The following is a 13037-nucleotide window of genomic DNA, read 5'->3' on the forward strand; positions in this document are numbered from 1 at the left end:
CATGCCACGTACCTCACTGCTGGCAGAAAAGACTTATTTGTGAGTGTCTAGTCCAGGAGAGCAAATGATTAATCAGGACTTAAGTGAATTAATATTGGGGCTTAAAGAAATCCTTGATCACTACCCCGTTACTGACAAGATTAATATCTACTAGATGCTGCTAGGATACAGCCCATTCATTCTTCAAAGGAGTATTTTTCAAAATGTATTAGAAATAACATTGATATAACAGAAGGTAGAAAAAAGGGACAGAAAAAAAACAAGCTGTTCGAAGTTCCAGGAGACTTCTCTGCTGCTTCTGTTCTAAAATGCTCTCTCCTACCTCCATCCAGTCTCTCTTCTCTTCTGGTTGGCTGTAATTTCTACTTTAAGTCCCAGGCTAAATGTCACCTTCTGCAAAAACACTGCCGGCTCCCCGGATAGGGCTAACATTTGGGTATATCTCCACTACAGCACTTGTAGTAGGAGTAAAGTGAAATTGTCTCTTGTGCTTACTATATAGTACGTCATGATCTTACTCATCTTCGGGTGTTTAACACCAAACACAGCATCTGGTACACATGTTTCAGCTTCATCCACTGATATTCTACAATATAAACAGCCTCACAGCTAACTGGACATGAACTCATTCATCTTCCATAACTAACCTCATTTCTATATCCCTCTAGCAAGTCCATGTTTTTGCAGAATCATCGTCTTAAAAGAGCCTTAAAAGACTACTGTGGAAAAGGTTACCCATTAAAAAATATGACCCAACTACACAACTCCTTATAATGTAATGGGCAAAATGAATGTTGATTGCATACTGTGTTATGTAACAACACAAATGACAATAATAATAATAAAGTATTTGCATCCACCACAAAGATGAGATCACCAAGAAAACCAATGCTTAAAAAGATATTCTCTCATTTCTCTATCTCATTTCATTTGGTTCTTCTTTAAAAAATCAGTATTAATGATATAGAAATTCCAAGTTGCAATCTGAGTGATTAATAATGATATTTTTATTTAAACATCACCGAAGAAAGAACAGTTTGGGTGCTTTTTTTTTTTTTTCACGCTAATTAAATTATTTTCTTAGCCGAAATCATTTAACAAAACAGATTTTTAACATTTCAATCCATCTGCTCCTGCTCCTCAAAGACATTGTATGTTTCCCTGCTTGTTTGCTAAGCCAGCTTCACAGAGAAAATGGGAGCCCGGGGTCAAGCAGATGAAATCTGCCTCTTCTTTCCCACCAAAAGACCAATTTGTTTCCAGGCAGAGCTCAAGGGAATAAGACCAGAGAGACACCCTAGACTCATCCCAATTTATCTAAGATCTATCAGCACCTCCCTCTACCCAAACACAGGGGAGTTCTTCTTTTTTTTTTTTTTTTTAATGCCCAATAATGGTGATTAGGTTCATGGTAAAGACAGAAGCTAATATTTCAGGCAGACAGTAAAAGTTTGAAACAAAGAGTTGTGTGGGAAGTGCAAGGCTGACCACCAAGTAACGGCTGACAGTGGTCAGAGGGGGTGGGCAAGGCTTTGAGGGGCCATGTGACACTTCCTCAAAGTTCCTCCCCTCCTTTTCTCTAGTCCCCAAGGTCTCAGGCAAAACCAGGGCTCCCATCTGGCTCCCTCCTCTGCTCACACTCAGCTCCTCCCTGTCTGTCCCTCCAACTCTGTGGAACAACCTTCATCAACTACAGGCACTGCCTGACCAGTTATGCCATGTTCTCTGCAGCTGCGCATTCTGCTTGTTCCTTCTGCATACAATGCCCTTCCTCACCCTGCCTGTATGGAGAACCTCTACCGATCCTTTAAGACTCAGGTCAAATGCTGTCAGTTCTCTGGGAGCCTTCTTCCCTGAACCTCACAGGTGAAAATACCCCTTTGCTTCTTTGTGCTTCCATGCAGTCCCCTTTCCTCAGAAAGGTATGATGTGCCAACAGATTTTTAAAACTCTAAGCAAGTACCTGAGATATGAGTGGCATTCAATAAATATGTTGAGTGGTTCCCAAAGACCAGAAATGATCTAATTCTGGGCAATGTCTTTTTTAATTTCTTTTGATTAGAAAGGACTTTTGGATCTCCACAAGAGAAGTTAGGATTGAAGCATGAATGGGAGGCTCGGGAACATTCACCTTAAAAACCAATTTTTAGTACAATTCTCACCAAAGGTTAGAACCCACAAGGCCTGCTCTCACACTTCTCAGACATCGCTTGGCAGAGGTCCCTGCAAACCATCTACTGGAGAAGAGGGTAATAGGGTTGCTTCTCAGCCTTGACTGCTAAAAATATCATTAGTGGTCATAAAATTATCCAGCCCCATATTTAATCCAGCCGCAGAATTTGCCTCTGTGACCTCCCATGGCAATGAATTATATAAGTGACTATCTCATTTTATTAGCACTTAATTTGCTACTCTTTAATTTCATCAAATAACCCTTGTTCTCATATTATGGGGTCTGGGGAAAAGAAAGGACTCATTGGCCTATGTTACGTCCTTCATAATTTTTAATATTTTATTCAAGTACCCTTTAGCGTCTCCTTTCTAGGAGAAGTGATTCTAATGCACATATTCTCATCAGGACCATAGAATCTTCTTCTTATGAAGCCAGGAAGGGTTTCAAGTACACGTGCCTTTGGGGAGAACAGACATGAAATCTTAATTAGAAGGCAATAATACTTTTTTCTTAAAACTCTCCAATGAAGAAAATCCCACTGTTTCTCTTAGTATGTCATTTTGGTGGCTTTCAGGCCCTTCTGTTGGTTGTTCTCAAATACTCCTCTCACAATTTATTTTTTTATTATTTTTCCTGTGGAGTCTCAGTGGAGACAGAGATGATTTTCCCTGCAAATCTACTCTTTAGCCTTTCCATTCTTCCATCTCTGTTTCTACGAATGTTCTTATAGTCTCCAAAGTATTCCTAAACATGTAATTCCAAATGACAACTCTAGGAAAGGAGGTGCATTTTGTATTTTGATTTTTCCTTTGTTCCTAAAGAACAAAAATAAATTATGATACTTTACTAGATTTTTCCCAAAACATTTTGGAAAAAAATAAAAGAGATTAAATTTCCCATGTTTTCATATCTCACTGTACCACCCAAATTTTTTTTCTAGTGTCTCTAAAGAGTCTTTTCCTGATATGCACTTAAGAGTATATTTTGATAACCACAGTATATTACTGAGTACCCTTTTTACTGTATTCACCTAAGCGTCTATTGTTTCTGCATTGTTTGTTTTCAATTCTAATTTGAAACCTCCCAGGTATTAGCTGCACCTTCCCATTTGTGCAAGGACCTAGCACAGAAATAGTTGTTCAATAAATGTCTGTGCCTCTTCCGTCATGGTAAATTTATTTTTTTACATCAGACACTGAAACTAGTGAAATATCACTTGGTCATATCCTTCACTCTTAACCTTGGAAAGGGTTAAGTTGGCTAGATAAAAGATTCCTGGATGTCAGTACATGCCTGATCCAACCAGGCTCAGAAATCATTCCGTTTTTACAAATATGCAGATTTATTAGCCTTGCCCGGTTCCTAACCCAAAAAGAAAGAAAACGAAGGCTATCCTGAGAGATCAACCTGCTGGCCATTAGAATTAGTCTTCTTTCCAAAGTCCAGCATCCAACAAACTCTGGGTGAGCAACCTAGGGCATCCATGCCCCAACTGGTCATTAGCCAACTCTCCTAACTTGCTACTGGTTAAACCCAGTCCTTGAAACCCAAACAGATGTTCTATAAACCAATAACGACATATCTCCCCACTACCACTCTGCCTCTGATCTCTAACTCCCATCCCACATACATTCACCTGCCAGGCCATCCTTTAGGCTATCAATACAAGTCCAGGTGAGTATATATCCCCTATATCCCCTAAAAAAACGACAACTTAGATTGCTGGCACCAAGTTGAAGTCCAACTTGATTTCCCAATTTGTTGCCTCTGCACCAAGCTCATCTGTTCTCTGTTTATACTCCTCTGCCATTTGGCTGTCTTTTCCAATATGTCCTGTATCCATAGCTAAATGGGTTGTAATATTCTTTCAAAATACATCATCACAACCACAAAGAAATGACAGATGTTTAGGTGACAGATATGCTAACTATTCTGATTAGATCATTGTACAATATGTACATGTATTGAAACAACAAATTGTACCCCATAAACATGTATGATGAAAAAAATAAAATTTAAAGTAAAAAGAAAAAAAAGAATACATCATCACAGCTGAAGATAGTCTGGGTTCATATTACAAGGTATGTGCATTCCCGCACCTTGCTATGCACAGGAGTCACATCATGTTTTAAGGTGTTCTCACCTTCCTTTATCCTTCATCCCTCCTTGAGACAGTAGTCATTTCTCAACTACTGTTGCTTTTTAGTAATAAATTGCCAATTTCTGCCAATTATACTCCTCCTCAACTCATTAGCTATTGCCAGTACGTTAATTTAGGAACTAAAATTATTCTGGCATCTGAAATACTGTTTGGTACAGCCCTCGAGCTGGCCATTTCAGTTCCAGGGTGCCCACGGTCACTCAATTATCAGCCCCAGTTTCCAGCAGCAGTTGGTGACTGCGGTTATGCAGCTAGACAGCCACAGCTCCTTAGTGGAATGAGGCAGATTATATCTGAGCTCCCATATGCAAGTCCTACGGTCTCTCCATTCAGGATTTCTAGAGTACCTTGTGCTACATGGTGTGAGAAATGCAATGGCATAAAAAGAGGTTGTTCCTATTCTGTAAAGGCTTAGGGAGAAAATTGAGGAGAAAAGCCATAGACCTGGGAGGAGCTGAAAAATGCAAAATAAAAGCCAACACAGAAGGACAAAAGTCAATGCTTTCAACCAACATTTCCCAACTGGCTCCACAGGTTTTATCAGTTCGAAATCTTTCAGTCGGAAATATGAAAATCATCTGCGGTGACTGGAGCAAAAAGGGAAGAATATTAAGGGCTAAGAAAATTGAGAAGAGTTTGGAAGACCAAGCTCAGAAAACAGACAGGAGCCAGAGACAACAGAGACCCAAGCTAGAAAGACAACACAGCCTTTACAGCAACAGTCTGGCCAAGATGTCACAGCAGCTGCCACCTGTCAACATCACTGCCATCTTCCTTAACTCAGTCAGAGCTTCAAGTTCCCATTGAGCATCTGATGCCTAAGCCTAGGTCATGTGCTGTGCATGACTATGGCGACAAGGAGGACAAGGAAGATCTCCTTCCTCTGTCATGCCTCCAACCTAGTCCACATACTAAAAGATGCTCCAAGAGTAAGAGGATGGGAGTTGGTTGCTAGAGAGCCAAAAAATGATAAATTTCTATTACAATGATCAGTAAGTTTGGGACATGTTAGATGGGAAAACTTCTCTTGGAGATGCATAGAACACATTAGCATATTAAACTCTATGACAAAGTCCCATAGTAAAAAAAAAAAAAACTCTTGAATTTTCTTGAATCCAGTATTTCTCAAACTTTTTTGACCACAAAAGTCTTTTTCCCCACAACATATATTTATCACACTGATTGGGAATAAGTCAAGTTCAGAGGAAGGGTAGTTCATAGTAGGCTTATCCAATTGGCCAAGAAAACCCTTAGTTGGTAAGTAGAGATTTGAGGGAGATATTTTTGGTTGTCACAGCTGGGGGTGGGGGAGTAGGTGCCACCTGCATCTAGTGGGTAGAAGCCAGGGACACTGCTAAACAGCCTACAATGCACAGGACAGTCTCCGACAACAAAGAACTACCTGGCTCCAAACATCAATACTACCAAGGTTGAGAAACCCTGCCCAAAGGATGGCCAGGATTCAGAAAAAATAAAGAGGAAGCACTGCAGTTTTGTGGAAAATGGGGGTGTCGGGAACAAAAATCTAATGGCTATATTTTATTGAATGGGGCTTATTTGTAAGGCATCTTAAGTACATGGCTAAGTCTAGAGACCTGTGCTATCTAACCAGTAGCCAGCGGCCACATGTGCCTGTCTGAGCACTTGAAATGTGGCTAGTCCAACTTGAGATGTACTTTAAATGTAAAATACACAGATTTCAAAGATTCACTACAGAAAAGAGAAAAATGTAAAATATCTCCTTAATAATGCTTCAACACTAATTCCACCATGAAATGATAATATTTGGGATATATTTGGTTAAGTAAAATGTTATTTAAAATATTTTCACCTGTTTCTTTTTACTCTTTATAATGTGCATACTGGAAAATTTTAAATTACTTCATGTCTTAAATTATATTTCTGTTAGACAGTACTGACCTAGACTTTATCCTATAGGTGATCAGAAGTCACTGAAGATTTCCAAACAGAACTATAATAAATTAAAGAAGTATTTTTTTTAATAACTAGCATACAGAATATATCCCATAGAAATACTTTGTAAGTATGCAAATGCGAATATAAAAAGGTATTTATGGCAGCATTGCTGCAAATGACACAAAGATCCATGAATGATTCCATAAAACACAGCAAATCCATAATAGGGAATGTATTTCAGCCATTAAAAAGAATGAAGTACATCATTAAGCACTGTTGTAGAAATCCGATTTTGATAAATTACTCAGTGAAAATACGTAACCTGCACAGCAGTGTAATTTTTTTTAAAAAATATTTATAAAAAACAAAAAGAGAAAACATCTATCTGTTAGTATATGTGTAAAAAAATAATAGAATATATACCAAATTGATAGAAATATTTCTCTTCAAAAGTATGCTTATGTAAGGTATCTATGAAGGGTCTTCAAAAAGTCCATAGAAAGATTTGCATTAGCTTTTAATTCTATTTTTCCATGGACTTTTTAAAGTACCTTCATACTTTCTCATGTTATGTATTTCCGTAGTAGTTAAAATTTTTACAAAGAGCATGCATTACCTATTGAGCAGGAAAAACAAAATACACTTAACTCTTGAATTAAGAGGAACTGCCAGACAGGACAGGCAGAAAGTGAAGCAGACTGCAGCGGGTAGACCAGTAAGGCCACTGTCACTGCAGTCTAGGTATGGCACCACACAACACCTCTTCAGTATGCTTTCATCACACCACATCCTTCAAGAGCAATTCTAGGCCACCGAGCTCTTCCACATAGTCAGCCTGACAAAGCTGCACAATGTCAGGCAGAAATAATGATGTCAGAATGCCCCTGTTACTGTTCTCAAAGAAAAGATCACCAAAATGTTAGCATCATGCACCACCAGATAGAACCTGAGTATTATATTACTCATACATAATACCAAAATTACACCTAGGTGAGATGGGCCCCCAGTTTAGAGTCTGTTCTGGTCCACCACAGCCATGCCCTCCCCCATAGGTGGGGAGTCTGTGGGGCTAAGGGTACAGACTTTCCCTGGACCCACATTCCCCTTCTAGTCCACGCTCAAGGTGTACAGGACCCCAGAATTCCCAGACCAAATGGCTCCAGGCTTGCTTACAGAGTCTACTGCGGTCTGTACCCAAAGTTGACAGGTTGAACTTAAGATACAAGACAGATAAGAGACAGAAAATCTTCTGGAAATTTTGATAAATGCAATTCTGACTATGAATTACATTCCTACACTTAATATAAAAGGGGTACCCACAATGATGCCAGGCACTACTGTAAGCTCTAGAGATTCAGCAGTGAATGAAAAAACAAAACCTTATTCTCACAGGGCTTTTTCTAATGAAACATAATAAACATATAAATATCTACTGAATATATTATATATATGGCTACAACAAAAACTTACACAGGATAACAGAATGGAGAATGCAGGAGTGGGTATGGGCAAGGAACATCTCTGATAAAAAAAAATTTTGATCAATACCAATGACACTCTTCACAAAAACATGAAAAACAATTCTAAAATTTGTATGAAACCACAAAAGACCCCAAAGCAATCCTGAGCAAAAAGAACATTGGAGATATCACCCTACCTGCCTTAAAAATATATTACAAAGCTACAATAACCAAAACTGCACGGTACTGGCATAAAAACAGACACATAGACCAATGGAACAGAATAGAAAACTCAGAAATAAAGCCATGTATTTATAGGCAACTGATTTTCCAACCATGAATTTTCTTGGCAATGGTGCTAAGAATATTCACTGGGAAAAGGACAGTCTCCTTAATAAATGATGCTGGGAAAACTGAATATCCATATGAAGGAAAATGAAACTAGACCCCTATCTCACACCATATACAAAAATCAACTCAAAATGGATTAAAGACAAGTGTAAGATCTGAAACCATGAAATTGCTAGAAGAAAACATACAGGAAGTTCTTCAAGACACTGACCTGGGCAAAGACAATGAAGAGGACCTCAAAAGCACAAGCAACAAAGGCTAAAATAGACAAAAGGGATTTTATCAAATCAAAAATCTTCTGCACAGCAAAGGAAACAATCAACAGAGTGAAAAGACAACCTGTAGAGTGGGATAAAATATTTACAAACTATGCATCTGGGAAGGCATTAATACCCAGAATATGCAAGGAACTCAAACAACTCAAGAACAAAAATACAAACAAACCAATCAAAAAATAGGCAAATGAGTTGAACGGACATTTCTCAAAAGAAGACACACAAACGACCAAAGGGTATATGAAAAAGTGCTCAACATCGCTAATCATCAGAGAAATGCAAACGAAAACCACAGTGAGATATCATCTCACTCCAGTCAGAATGGCTATTATCAAAAAGACAGAAAATAACAAATGCTGACGAGGATGAGGAGAAAGCGTAACTCTTATATAATGTTGGTGGGACTGTAAATTAGCACAGCCACTATGGAAAACAGTATGGAGGTTTCTCAAAAAACTAAATATAGAACTACCGTATGATCTAGCAATCCCACTACTCAGCACATATCCAAAGGAAAGGAAATCAACGTATCGAAGAGATATTTGCACTCCCGTGTTTACTGCAGCACTATTTTCAATAGCCAAGATTTGGAATCAAGTGTCCATAAACAAATAAATGGAATACTACTCGGCCATAAAAAAGAATGAAATCCTGTCATTTGCAGCAACATGGATGAGTCTGGAGGACACTATGCTAAGTGAAGTAAGCCAGGAAGAGAGAAAGAAATACCATATGTTCTCATTCATACGCGGAAGCTAAGAGAGTTTATCACATAGAAGTGGTGAACAGAAGAGTGGTTACCAGAGACTGAGGAGGCGTGGGGGGAGGAGGGGTAATGAGAGTTAGATTAAAGGCTGAAAAGGTCTGATTTAGGTTTTAAAAGAATACCCCTGGCTACTGTGGGGAAGCTGGTTAGTAGGCTCAGGCAAAAGCAGATGACAGCGTGAACCAGAACTTTAGCAGGGGCACAGCAGAGAAAGGGGGCAGAATCTCATCAGTTCACTGACTATAGCATTTCTATTCTGTCTTTAAAATTTGCCTTCCAACAAATAAGAGCTACTTTTTCTCTGGTGCTATTATTCCCATCTGGTGAGTGAATAGTTAAACAAAAATTGATATTCCAGAAGTGTCTCTAAGGTTCACAAAGCACAAAATTTAAGGAAGAGCTTCCTCTGTTCACCCCACATAAAAATCCTCAGGTAATCTGTGTGTGGAAGAATCCATGGATTAGAAGTGTCAGGGCTAATCTCTCTGCCCCCTCTCTCCAACTACAACATGTTCTAAGTGACTACTGGAGTGAGATTCAATTACTCTTCTCTATACAGTCCACCTGCTGAGCTTTTGGTCCTCACTAAGGTGACCGCCTTTGCCCAGGCATACTCAATTTACACTCCCTGTCTCATCTGGGCTAACATTCATTTTGTGTATTTCATTTTTTAACAATGTTAAAATAAACCAGGATGGGTCTGGTAGTGTTGGGAAAATATAGGAAAATGGTCAGGGCCCCGCAGAGGTTCAGAATCTTTGCTGTGAATAGGTTGTGTGTGGGCAGAGTTAGTGCCCCTGCTCGGCGCCCCAACTTGGCTGGTGTTTACTGCCTCGGGTGGCCACCGCAGAACTAGCAGCCATGCCTTTCCCACCTGCGGCTCCCAAGGGCCTGTTTGCCGGTTACCTAGCCCATAGGCCTGCGTGTAAGGGGTCTGGTGACCCAGCCTGGCATGTGAAGGGTTTGTGACCCAGTTGTGAAGGGGCTTGAGGGGTCTGTGAGCTCCAGACCCAGCCCTAGCTCAACAATTGGCCCAGTCCGCAGGATTCCAACATTGCCTAGCACTACTGGTAGACTCCAGCTTCTTCCAGGTCTCCTGTAGCAAGACGTGAGAGGCACGTGCAGTGAAGAGAGTTCTCATTTTACCAAGTGGCTCATTCTGAAAGGGACCAAAATGACTCTTTTCCCCACCCTGCCAGACATAATTAAACTAACACTTCCAGCAAGCAGGGCATTCACTGATAACTTGAGGGTACTCACAATATTTACAGCTAAAGTCAGCTAAGTCCTTCCAGTCTTGGATGGCGATAGGAGGAATATTCAACATGGTTGTGTCTCTGCACCCATTTGATATAGCAGCTAGTTGTGCATGCAAGTGACACAAATGCACAATGCAGCCAATCAGTAGGGTCAATGAGACCCTACTAAAGGTTAAGTGAACCCACCTGTAGGTTAGGTGAATGTGGAATATGTTTGGGGAATCTCTAGATTCCTTGCAGAGAGCAGACTGAAAGCAGTCCTTTTATAATTTAGTATATTCTAGAAATCTAAAATGATTTACTTTCAGTCAGGCTTTTTAATTCCCGGGGAAAAAAAACTATCAGCAACAATGCCCTCCAAAAAATATATTTAAATGAAAGAATTAATTCTGAACTTCCATTTCTTAGGAAAGTTGATTATCTGTAATTTGCATAAAATGTTTTTCAACATTTGCCACATGCCATGAAAACCAGAGATTACCACTGACTACAAGATGACCTAAACCTGCTAAAAAGCATTGGTATCTACTTCAGAAACTAAGCAGTTATGTTAGGAAGCCTGTGCCTAAAGATGCCGATTTAACACATCCTCAGAAGACACAGCTACATAAAACTCTGCAGCATGACTTTCATTTAGATAAATGACTATTCTAAATACTGCTCATTTTTACATCCAAATTTTCTAGTGAATGTGTAAGAAGTAAAGCAGTAGTTATTAATTTGTTGGCTCCATTAGCAGATAATTTCACAAAGTACTAGAAAATACCTGTTTTATAGCAGAGTCATAGTGTGGACCTGAACCCCTTCCCCCACCCTTAAATATTAACTGACTAGCTTTTCTGCTTCTGTAATTAGCTTGCGCAAAGGTAAGGGCAGATAAAGGACTTTCCAAACCGCCCAATGTTCACCCAGTTCCGGGAAGGGCCTAACCACACAAGGGGTGGGCTGTTGGGCAATTCCCCAGTTCCTCGTCTGTATACTACCCCACTAAAAGCAACCAATGAATTTAAAAGTCACCTCAGGTGACCAATAAGCTGTATACAACTCATCCTGTTGCCAAAGTCTGCCTACCAAACTGTATAAAAAGTGCTTGTGTTAAGAGCTCGGGGCCGCTTCTGTGCTGAAGACGGAGCAACCCCAGCATGCTGGAATAAAAACCTCTTGCTTTATTGCAATGATCTCTGTCTCCTGGGCTTTGCGAGATGAGCCTTCCCAACAGGTAAGATTCGCACTTTCAGGCCAGTCTTACAATAGAAAATCAAACAGAAAATCAGTTAAATTAATTCAAATATTGGCTCATTCTTTAAATCCAATTTACCAAATCAAAGAAAAAAATTCGAAAGTCTGTGTTGCTCACAGTAAAATATCTGACATTATTGTGACTGCCACTACAAATTCAGCTTAAGAGGGTAGCACTGAACATGTAATTATTTGATTCTGCACTGATAACATGGATACAAATTTGTTGGAATATAGTGACCCGATAAAAACAATGCTCTTACTAACAAACCTATGGAGCAGAAATATACTTGGATGTCATTGTGATAGATACATAACTTACAAGTTCATCCACATAAGCTTCCATATTCTAACAAAGTACAAGCTATAGTTGTCAGATTTTAAATATTTCACACATGCACAGAATAAATGAACTACCTGATCTTTGTGAGAAAGCTGATGTTAAATTAAAAATAAATACTTCTTCATGGCAATATGGTCTCTCTCTCTTTGCTGGTCATCATCAGTTGTATACTAGAAACATCTGACTCTTTCAATGTCAGCATTTTGTCAATCAATCTAAGCTGATGTGCACTGGTCATGAATTATTCTTAAAATAAAACCTTTAAATGTTGGTGTTTTTTTTTTTTTTTTGTCAAAATCAGTTGGGAATCCTAAAAAAAAAAATAATAATAATAATAACCCTATTAAATAAATAAAACACCAAAAGCTTCCAGCTTTTCAAATTTTTAGTGAACTGCAATTACTGATGACAATATTGCAGAAAAAGACACTGAAATTTATCCCTACAAAAGTAAGAGTGGATTTGAACAAACTACATTATGAGATTTCAACTAGTTGACAGGTGTTAATTTTAATATTTTAAAGCTGCAATTTGGAATATCTCATCTTATCTGTTTAAAATAGACCCACATGGACGGACAAAATGGACTCACTGAGGTTAAGAGAGACATTCAAACAGAACCAAATGGCCACAGCAGAATGGAAAGAACAGACGTGTATTTCTTAACCTTAAAGTATGTGTCTCACTAACTGTCACAAAGTTTTCTTTTCTGTACCTACACAGTGGCAACTGTCAGAAGATAAGGCCCCATCGGCTACAGCTTGAATTCTACAATCACCTTCAACGAGTCCACCGGGGCCAGCCACAGCCCGTCCCCTCCCTCTCATCCCCGGGGGCCCACTATGGCTCCAGTTAGACAGAAAGTGACTCCAAGGACATTCTTCCTCTTCTCAGAGAAGAGAGGCCACGTCAAAACCAGCCACAGCCAGCCTATATACAGCCTAAGCAATAACACACCTTTGTGATGTGTTCACTCATTACGCATGTGTACAGCCTTCACCATAAATATTCATAGCATTCCTCTAAGCTCACTGAATATGCAGATGACCTGTTAATAGGCATAATTACTAGCTGTCCTCCTTTGTTCGTCAGG

The 13037-nt window shown here is 39.3% G+C and overlaps 1 protein-coding gene across 1 annotated transcript in view; it reads right to left on the reverse strand.

The window, feature by feature from the left end:
- DERA (deoxyribose-phosphate aldolase) overlaps nucleotides 1-13037 on the reverse strand; it is a 107585-nt gene that overhangs the window by 65907 nt on the left and 28641 nt on the right. The window lies entirely within an intron of this gene.

Source organism: Cynocephalus volans, chromosome 12 (genome assembly GCF_027409185.1).
Source record: "Cynocephalus volans isolate mCynVol1 chromosome 12, mCynVol1.pri, whole genome shotgun sequence".
NCBI classification, from domain to species: domain Eukaryota; kingdom Metazoa; phylum Chordata; class Mammalia; order Dermoptera; family Cynocephalidae; genus Cynocephalus; species Cynocephalus volans.